Genomic DNA, 11,110 nt, shown 5'->3' with positions numbered 1-11,110 from the left:
TCCCTGAAGACAACCACAAGGCTGCAGAGGGCAACAAAAGGGAGCAAACGGCAGAAAGGAGCGCGGCAGAGGAGCGAGGCTGAGGTCCCCAGCACAGCTTCCACACAGGAAGAAGACCAGCCCACAAATTGGAGCAAGGAGTACATGGGCAGCCAAAGAGACAGAGCCGAGAGTACGCCAACCAGGCGGTGAGGGCCCAGTGCGACTGCTGAGACGAGGGCAGAGGAAGTCTCCAAGGCACCCTGGACCCAGTGGAGAGCAGCATCCACAGTGAGTAGGGCAGCCCAGACAAGGAAAAAAAAACAGCAGGGAGGCAAGTTACCCAGCAGGGCACCCAAGACAACCAGCAGGGCATCTAAGCAACTAAGCACCAGGCACTACACTACAGGCCACCAGTTCTTCCACCAGGACCCTGGCGGAGCAGGCACAGCAAAGCATGTGGGGGGTGGGAATCTGCACCCCAACAGAGCCCCACGCGCCGACACAGACAGGGTCACCAGGTAGCCCCAGAGGAGAGGGAGAAGCACCAGATAGAAGAGCAGGGATGTGCGCGCAACCCTCCTCACTTACGACACCGGTCCCCTTTCTACCCAGGCCAGGTGACCCCGCAATGAAATGGGAGGACTGGAGAGAATATTTAATGAACTACCTAGAGGCGCTGGAAGATGAAAATGGCGAAGCATTCCCCAGCAAGAGAAGGAAGAGGATACTGCTCCATACCCTAGGACCGGAAGTCATTAGAGTGTTGCAGAATCTCGTTCCTAAGCCAAGACAAGCAGCGGACGACGATGTATTTCAACACATAATTGAAGACCTGAACAGCCACTATAGACCAGCAGTGTGCACGTCCATAGATAGGTACAACTTCCAACAGAGAAAGCAAGCAGTGGGAGAGTCCATAGATGAGTACGTAGCGGCATTAAAGAAACTGGTGATCACATGCAAGTTCGGCGTCTTACATGATGAGTTCATTAAAGACCAGATTGTCATGCACACCACGAACTCAGCAATCCAAGATAAGTTGTGGGTCAACGGAGATGCGTCCCTGAAGGAGGTCATAGCTATGGGAAGAAAGCTGAATTATCAAAAAGATGTGCAGAGGCAGCGAAGAAGGAAACCGCCACAAGGCCCATGGTCAACAAAATCACGGAAGCGGACCCGCCGGACAGGGGTAGAGCAGAGATGAGAGACAAGAAGCGGCGACAAGAATGGGTGCTACCGGTGTGGCAGCCAGGCCATGCAGCTCATGATAAACGTTGCCCAGCCTTCCGTGCCAAATGCATGTTCTGTGGATTAAAAGGGCATTATGAGAAAGTATGTCGTCGCAAGTTGAGGAGTTCGGCAGTCAAGTATGTCGCACAGGAACCGGACGAAGAGGGAGAAGAAGTGGAAGAATAGGACAGCGTGTTGTGCATTGAGGAACAAATACTAGGTATTGACTGCGCCCGCTCAAAGAAACCGCAGTGTGACATGACCATCGGGGGTGTACGCATACAGATGGTGGCAGATTTGGGATCACCCTATACCATAGTACAAAGCAAGGTTTGGGAAGAAAGTTTCAAACAACATATTGGACCTCACCTGGAACCTCCGGATATATGACCTGTCACATTTACAGGAGAACCAATCCCCATGGTGGGGTATCGAGCCTTGAAGTTTGAGTTCAAGGATCGCAGTGCGAGGTGCAAGCTGTATGTGGCCGAGAAAGGTTCCTCAGTCCTGGGTTGGGTCGACCAAGGCAATCTGGGCATACAGTTGGATCCGGGAGGAGCCACACAAGTGTTGATGACCAGTCCAGGGCGACAACCAAATGTCACCAGCCTAAAGGAGGACTTTCCCACAGTATTTCGAGGCAAGGTGGGAAAATTGATGAAATTCACCCACAAGATACCCAGAATCGACGAAATGTTGGCCAAAACGAAGGGAGTGAAATGGTTTTCCACCATCGACCTCACCTCAGCATATCACCAAATAGCCCTACACCACAGGTGCCATAAGCTGACGTCATTTATAACCCCGTTTGGATGCTACCAGTTTCGCAGGATGCCGTTCGGACTTGCGTCCGCAGTGGCCGTATTTCAGAAATTGATGCACAACTTATTTAAGAACACTGAAGGAGTACAATACTTTCAAGATGACATTCTGATAATGGGCAAAGATTGAGCGGACCACGATGCAAAACTGCTCCAGGTGTTACATGTTTTGGAACGCAATGGCCTCACAGCTGAATGGGAGAAGTGTCATTTTGGAATGGCGTCGGTCACCTACCTGGGCCACGAAATCAGCGATCAATGTGTCACACCCAAACAAGCCAACGTCAAGGCCATACGGGATGCACCACCGCCGAGGAGCAAGGAAGAAGTGCGCTCGTTCCTGGGAATGGCCGAGTTTTGAAGAACCGGGTTTTAGAACCCAGCGGCGCCAGGGGCACGCCCAAAGTCTTCGGGTTCACCTGTCTTAGAATTATAGAGACACAGAATACTTCTCTGTGGCGTCAAAGATCGAATTTATTGGCTGCAACCAGAAACAGAAGTCCACGAAGTACAACAAAGGTATATTCGTCGGAGACTGCTCAAATTCGTATGGCGAGCCATCATCTTTTATGCCAAAAATCATATTCCGGACAAACACCCACTATTTACAATTTGTCCAATCATAGGCACTATTGCAAAAGGTATCGCATGACGGCAACCCCACTTTTCAATTGTCCAGCCCACCATTAATTACACAGGAAAGCCCAACATTCCTTCTCGAACAGGCCGGACAAACCCATAATAAAAGGACCACAACCCATATCATAAAGAAGTCATAAAAGAAGGAACAGATAAGGAGCAGGATAAGGGGTGTGTGTGCATACCAAACTTTACAATGCCCTGTGCTTTGATCCTCATTCTTGATCAGCTATCGGGCAAGAACTGGCTTAGCAAGGTCAGCTTCAGGCAACGAGGTCAGCTCACTCGGGTCATCTAGAAGTCAGCACAAACTCGAGTTAACGTGTACATGTACTAAAGACTCGTTTGGCCATAGTCATCGGCTTATGTGAGGGCAACCACAAAATGGCTGCCATACACAAAATGGAACCCGAGGGTTCAGAACGAAATCCCTAAATATGTAGTGAATCCATCGCTCTAACATGACGAAATCACTCGTACTGGCCGTACTCACTAGTTACGGTTCGCTACTATCGAATTCGTAACGAAACCATGACATTTATAAAACTGGTTCAGAATTCACGGAACCTCAGACCCTCATTTTGCCCTTACATAGGCAATCACTCAATCTGAGTCTGAATCGATGTCAGTATTCATCAGATCATGAAGATGCTGCTGGAGCATCATCCTATTACTCAGTACCTCTCTTGAGACAGGTTTCCTTACACACGTAGTAGCACAAGGGCCACATATAGCAGGAGCACACTGTACACAGAGACAAAACAAGAACAGAATCGCTAAAGCCATCCTGATGATCATCAGAATCTTCCATCCCCAAGTGGATAACAATCCCAAAAACCATCCCATCAACGACCAATCTCCATTGTCCACATGTGTAGACTCGGAGATCTTATGTAACTTAGAAATGGCCTGGTACACTGTAGGAGAATTGTCTGGAATGAAAACGCAGCAGCTCGATTGGATCAATTTGCATACCCCTCCTCTATCTGCAAGTATGACGTCTAATGCAAAACGATTCTGCAACGTCATAAGACGATCCGCTTGAAGCTCAGCAGTCACATTACCAAGGGCACCTGCAGTTTCATTTATGGTGGACTCAACCACTCTCATCAATTGCCGTATGTTCCTACTATTAGCCATAGGTCCCCAAAACGGTAGGAAACCCTTGAGAAAATCTCCCACTTCTTGTCCCGTGGTATCTTCCTTACTGAAGACACCCCTAACAACTCTCGTTCTGTGGTAATCTGCGGCTGCAGTATACGTAGGAGGCAACAAAAACGCAACATAACAAGTTCCCAAAAAATCAGGGGGTAACCATGTATATGCTCTATCATAGCAAACAAAATATGTGCCCTTAGCTGCTAAAAACGGTGGGGAAGTTTGGGATGCAAAAACATACATCTGAGTACAAACACTCTTCCCCAACTTAGCTCTCGGATTCTTGTCATTACCTTGAAGACAAAAATGACCACGATGGGGTACGACCCAAATCAGAGGTGACCTTTTTCGTTGCTGCTTTTCACTCAGACTAACACTATATCCAGTCACGTTCCATCCGATATAAGCTAATGCCTCATCCCTAGGAATAGTCTCATATGTATCAATATCTCTGATCATATCCATTATGCCCTTCACTAAGGCACTATTACTCGGGTTATCTTTCATGGAACGCAGGGGATAGACTTCACGGGCATGAATAAACATCGTCCGATATGCCCATACTGACCCATTGTAACTGAATGGCAGAACCAAATAAGGAATACCTTTATCCGTAGTATGTGGCATAAGACCACACACCCAACAATTAGTGGTGTTCACTACTAACTGATGCTGATGCAGAAGCTGCACAAAGGAATTATTAACAAACTCTGATCTTCTAATAAGCTCATGTTAAGGTAAAGTATGAAAAGAATGCAAAGAAGCAGTAGTAGGAAAAGACATAGGTTGTGTGGTGGGTGCAAACGTCAATTGGAGAGAAAAAACAATCCAACCCACCAAAGACAACGTCATGCAAACTAACACTAGAAGGCACATTATTAAAAAACATTTGGCACGCATTAATTTACACAGTTTTGTCTTAAAGTTCATTTCTGCAACAGCTCTCTCGATCTCAAAAAACTCCATCCTCTAACCGTGCTGTTCGCGGCAGTTGGTTTTCTTCTCTCAGGTGTACGTCTGTAAGTCCAGGGAACGCCCTAGAACAAACCAGAACCATCGACCTTGTCTCTACACGGCTTGACACTCCGAGTTTTGATACCGCGACCCTACAGCTGAACCCGGATGGCGGTTCGAAAAAGAAAAATAGATCAAAACAGCTTTTTGGATGAGAGAGTACAGTTTTCAGAAACAAAAAGGAATTAATTCTTTATTAGTCCATTGTTTCTTGGTCGCAAATTATACCGGCCTTTACCAGGCACTGTCTGATCTCGAAACAACAACTCAGGCTCAGTGGTGTCCAATCTGAGAGACGGAGGCACAGCTTCTTGCAAAATATCGTCGTCCTCTCGCTCAGAGCGTGTCCCAATCAAACGTGCATCACTAAATGGCACAAACTTCGGCACTGTATCTGTCTCTGAATCACCAACATCTTCGTGGACCCACTGGTCGTACGGTAGAGGTAAAGACACCCTCTTACAATGTACGCCGTGGATCCAGTTTTTCTTGCCATGGACTTTCACTGACGTTCGTGTCGACAGAAGCACCTGGTGTGGTCCTGTCCAACGGGGCTGATCATTCTTGGTCCGTTGAAAATTCTGCACCAAAACCCATTGTCCAGGATAAATGGTATGACCTGGATCTTCGATGCTTGTGGAAGGTTATCATGAACCTGTTGATGCAAGACACGCAATTTAGCCGTCAGGTCATACAAATAAACAATCAACACAGGATATTCAATGTCACTAAATTTCGTTGGCCTCGGCACTCCCCACACATTTGCCGGGCGGCCAAACACTATCTCATAGGGACTAAGGCCTATTCGGGAATGCACTGTAGTTCTAGTTGACAAAAGTGCCAACGGCAAAGCATCGGGCCATTGGAGACCAGAACTCGCCTGAATCTTGGCTAACTTCAGCTTCAGAGTGCCATTATAGCATTCAACTAAGCCAGCTGATTGGGGGTGATTCGCAGCATGGAATTTCTGCTTAATGCCCAAACCCTCACACACTTTCTTCATAATCTGGCCCACAAATTCACTCCCATTATCACTCCACACCATCCTTGGCAAACCAAATCTAGGGAAAAATTCCTTGAGCAAAACTTTTGCTGTGGATAAGGCAGTATTATCTTTTAGGGGGTAAGCCTCTACCCATCTTGAAAAGGCACAAACAACCACAAGGACGTATTTTAGGTTGTTGCATCCCTCCATATGAATAAAGTCTAATTGCAACACCTCGAACAGATACGTCGGAGGAGCAAAATGACCAGCTGGAGTTGGGGTTCCCTTGCCAGGATTATGCATCAAACAAACCATGTAATTCTTGACCAGATTCTCTGCACACTTTGGAATTCCAGCATTCTGCCATACTGGAGCCAACAACTTACAAATCCCTTTTGCACTAATGTGAGCCATTCCATGTGCCATTGTAACCACTGCAAGCACATACGCATCAGGCAACAACCATCGCCGATGTTCTGACAACTCAATCCAACAACCAGTCGAATCCAACATTCCCGTACTCTCTCTCCACACACTCAATTCTTTCTCCGTAGCCTCAGCCTGAATCAATTTCACACTCTCTATTGTATCCTCACACATTCCTCTATCCGGAACCCATCTCGCTGGGCCTGCAACATACATTTGACTCGTCACATCTTTCGCTGTTTCTTTCGCAACTTCATCCGCAAACGCATTACCATGACCAACGTCAACCGTAATCTTCTTATGTGCACTGCATTTCACTATCGCAACTTGCGTCGGCAACGTAAGTGACTCAAGAAGTTCATTCACCAACTGTCCATGCTGAATCTTCGTACCATGGGAAGTAAGGAATCCACATTCCTTCCACAAACGCCCAAAGCTATGGGAAACACCAAACGCATATTGACTATCGGTATACACAGTCACTCTCTTTCCTTTCGACAACACACATGCTCTTGTTTCTTCAATGACACCTTTCTCAATCAAATCATGGATGATCGCTAAAAGTGCTCTTTCACCATCGCTAGAAATCCTATATTGGGGAATACGTGTCAATTTAACATTCGCTTTAAGCATCACAACATATGGTGGAATCTCCAAAAGACCCACATCATTAGGACAGGAGCCCAAAGAGTATCAGGGAGAGAACGCAATTCCGGTGGAAGCAGATCTTTAGACAAATACATCGGAGAGATCACTCTCTTACCTAATGTAAGTTGTACTCCCGAAGGAGAACACTGCAATGTTGCATGTAGCCTCTTCAATAAATCCAAACCCAACAAATTCTCACCACAACCTGTCATCAAAATGAGGGGTGCTTCCAATTCACAAGTCCCTACAGAAAGAGACAAGGGACTAGAAACTGGGTTACGAACTGGGGCGCCAGAGAATCCTACTGAAACATTTGTTAAGCCAGACAAAGGTGCGCCAGGGAGTTTAGAGTGCATGATAGAACTCTTCGCTGCACTAGTATCCAACAGAAAAGGCTCTGATACACCTGATGTAATCACTTCAACATAAGGTCCATTCTGGTCTACTGGAACTGACACTACTCCCTCTCTTTGTCTATGGCTGTCCTAGCAATCATTATAGTCAGCATTCTCACTCTCAACATAATAGTCATCAGCATAGTACTGAGTCGACTGACCAGATGCAACTTTGTTGATCAAAACAATTCATAGAATTCTGTGGGGGGAAAAGAATGTCCATTCTGGGGGAACACACCACGTCCTCTACCCCTAGGAGCTTGCTGAACACCTCGACCTCTCACACCAGATGCACCATTCGCACGCTGTAACAGAACCGGACAACTATTCTTGAAGTGGCCTTCTTCCTTGCAATACGCACACTGATTAGGGCCAACTGGACTTTGCTGCTGAAAAGACCCGGGCTTCTGCAATACCCTCTGAACTGTTGAGGTTGCTGAAACTCACGCTGATTATAACGAGGCGGATACGCCTGTTGCAAAAGAACCTTCGTCTTTAAATCTTTAGTCTTTTTCTCTGCTTTCTCTTTCTCATCTTTATCTCTATTCTTGTAGTACTGTGCAGTAGCCAGTATCTGGGCTGACGAAGAAACAGTCCATGAACTCTCTGAATCCTTCAACTTATTACACAACTCGGGAAGCAAGTTATGAACAAACTTATCCACAAACAACCTTTGACCACCTTCCGTACTCATATCCTGACCACTATGATCTATGTAAGTCTCTTCAAACCTAGTGAAGAAATCAGACACACTTTCATCTTTCTTCTGTTTGCATGCGGCTAACTTATCCCAATTCACTCGCATAGCAGGCATTAAAGTCTTCATGAAATTAATAATCCTACCAGGAAGTTCCGCAACTAAAGGCTCAGGTTTAGCTCCACCACCCTGTCTACCATCCGCGCAACAATGTTCGCCCATGTATCACCTAACTCTTGCGCATGATTCTCATGACGAATCTTCACCCACAAAGGTTGAGGAACCACGTTACCAAACAACATGTCTATGTCATCTGAATTCATGATACACGCGTCAGCTGTCTGAGACAACTCCTTGTAGTACCCAGCAGGATTCTTACGAGGATCAGGTAGAGTCTGCTTAAGAGCCAAAACTTCAGCTCTCTTCCTTGGAACATGTACCCATACAGGCTGAAAATGAGCCGGTACAGCAGCAATACCATTAGGGACATCAGCCAAAACTTCCTCTTTCCATACCGGAGGAACCTCTCTCATTGGATACTGTCTCACTTTTCTCCTAACAGAAGGATCAGACTCAAACAATGGCTGGGAAGGAAACTCACTCCTATACGCAAGTATCGTCGCAACTGCTTTCTCAAAACCGGGACCTACTATTGTCCCTTTCGCAAACTCCGACTGTACATTAAGTAACTCCGATGGGATCTGACCCAACTCATTATCTTCCCATTCCTCATGGAGGAAAGTACACATGGCATCAAAAACATACCTTTGCTTCGGTGCTTCCCACTGCTGGAAGACATCCATAACTGACTCTAAATTGTATCTCAAGGCATTTAAAACCCATCTACGAGCCAAAAGATCTAACATTGTCCGTTCTTCAGGACTAGGAAGCTGGCTACGTAATTGTTTACGCGCAGAAACGGAAGTCACACTCAATGACCCAAAGAAAGGAGACAAAAGACCAGTAACAGTATCAGTCATTTTCTGCCGAACAGAAGGAGAAGCTGTCATAAGGACAGGAGACAAAGTATTGTGAGATGAAGCAAACGGAGAAGTAGTAGCAGAAGAAGTCGCAAGTATAGGAGAAAAAGACAAATGAGTTTGAGGTAGAAATGATAGCAAAGTCGGCGGCCCTAGAGAAGGCTGCGCCGTAGGAGGAGAAACCAGGTGAGGAGGAGCTGGCGGCTGAGCAACAACAAGAGGCTTAACAGCTGGAGGTTGCGGAGGTGCCGTAGCACTCTGCACGCAAGGGGGTGGCAATCTCAACAAATGTGACATCAAAGGATCCTTTTCAGGGTCCTTCGTTGCACCTTGTAGAAGAGGGGACAACGCTGGATAACACTTATCGATAGCCATATTATGTTGCCTATGCAACTCCTCAATCAGTTGATCTTCTTCATTTTCTTTAAACTGCCTAGCAGCTTGCATTATCGATACACCCTTTTCTCTCTTATCTCTTTTAGCTTGTTTAATTTCTCGTTGTTTGGCTTCCTTACCCAAAAGGCGGAAAGAGTCAAACATTGCCGGCCGGGCTTTATTCATAAATAATACAGATTCCAAATTATTTAAAATCTCGGTATCAAAGCTACCATGTTGGGGCCATCGTAAGACACCGTCTTTCCTAGTATAGCGGACCCATACTTCATTAAACGTAATGGGGCCCACGCCATGTTTAGAATAGAGCTCATAAGTCGGAGTTCCAACCGGAGGTATCGGACACGAGTCCTCCAATCGGGAATCCCTGTTACAACTACAACAAAATATCTTCCTAATTTTGCTAAGACCAGGCATCTTCGCTCACTAATCTAGTTTCAAACTTCAAGGGATTATCAAAAACGATAGTCTCGCAAATATACGAGTCCCTCGGCTTTGGTGCTTGCAAGGACCAAATCAAAGATTCGAAGGAAACCAAAACAAAGGACTGGGAGCGACCCACTTATACTTAACTGAGGTATCAATCACGTCACCAGAAAACCCGTCTATCGTCTCGCCATACAAGTCATCATAAGGGGGGTCCAAGACAGGGCGACAGTCAGGGCAGCAGTCCTTCGTAGCCGTCGGGAAAGCGGGTAGCCTCGCAGCAAAAACCTTCAGTCCACATTCGACATGCCGGGGTCGATGAAGTGGGGGCCCTCTTCCAGAATTTCCTCACGAAGCTCCTCACGATCCTCGGGCTTGGACCGGTACCGCTGAAGTCGCCCTACGCTGGGCGCCAATTGAAGAACCGGGTTTTAGAACCCAGCGGCACGCCCAAAGTCTTCAGGTTCACCTGTCTTAGAATTACAGAGACACGGTATACTTCTCGGTGGCGTCAAAGATCGAATTTATTGGCTGCAACCAGAAACAGAAGTCCACGAAGTACAACAAAGGTATATTCATCGGAAACTGCTCAAATTCGTATGGCGAGACATCATCTTTTATGCCAAAAATCACATTCCAGACAAACACCCACTATTTACAATTTGTCCAATCATAGGCATTATTGCAAAAGGTATCGCATGACGGCAAACCCACTTTTCAGTTGTCCAGCCCACCATTAATTACACAGGAAAGCCCAACATTCCTTCTCGAACAGGCCGGACAAACCCATAATAAAAGGACCATAACCCATTTATTTATTTATTTATTTAATTGCTTCTATAGCGCAAGAATCGAGCCCGGTTGGGTTATCTCCGCGCTTTAACTGCAACAACAGGTGGCAAAACTACCTTACAGATAACCTGAGAATGCAAGAAGGGACAGCCATTAATTATATCTCCATAAACAGATTCGTTTTTAACATTTTCCTAAATGTAAGGTGATTGGAGGTCTGTCTGAGGCTGAGCGGCAGGTTATTCCACAAAGTCGGCCCCACTGAGGAGAGGGCTCGGCCGCCTTGTCTGGTCTTTTTAATAAGAGGTGGTTTAAGCAGGAGTTGATTACTTGACCGTAGATCTCGTTCTGGTTTGTAAGGCTGTAATAGTTGAGCTAGGTAATTGGGGCCCTTTCCAAATAGACATTTGTGGACAGTACAGCAGATTTTAAATTTAACCCGTTGGGGTATTGGGAGCCAATGTAGTTCTCTCAACAGGGGTCCAGAAGATGCTCTTGGGGGGGCATTCAGAATCAGTCTGGCC

Source organism: Lissotriton vulgaris, chromosome 1_1 (assembly GCF_964263255.1).
Source record: "Lissotriton vulgaris chromosome 1_1, aLisVul1.2, whole genome shotgun sequence".
NCBI lineage: Eukaryota > Metazoa > Chordata > Amphibia > Caudata > Salamandridae > Lissotriton > Lissotriton vulgaris.
The sequence above is the reverse complement of the archived record's forward strand: the minus strand, read 5'-3'. Positions refer to the sequence as shown.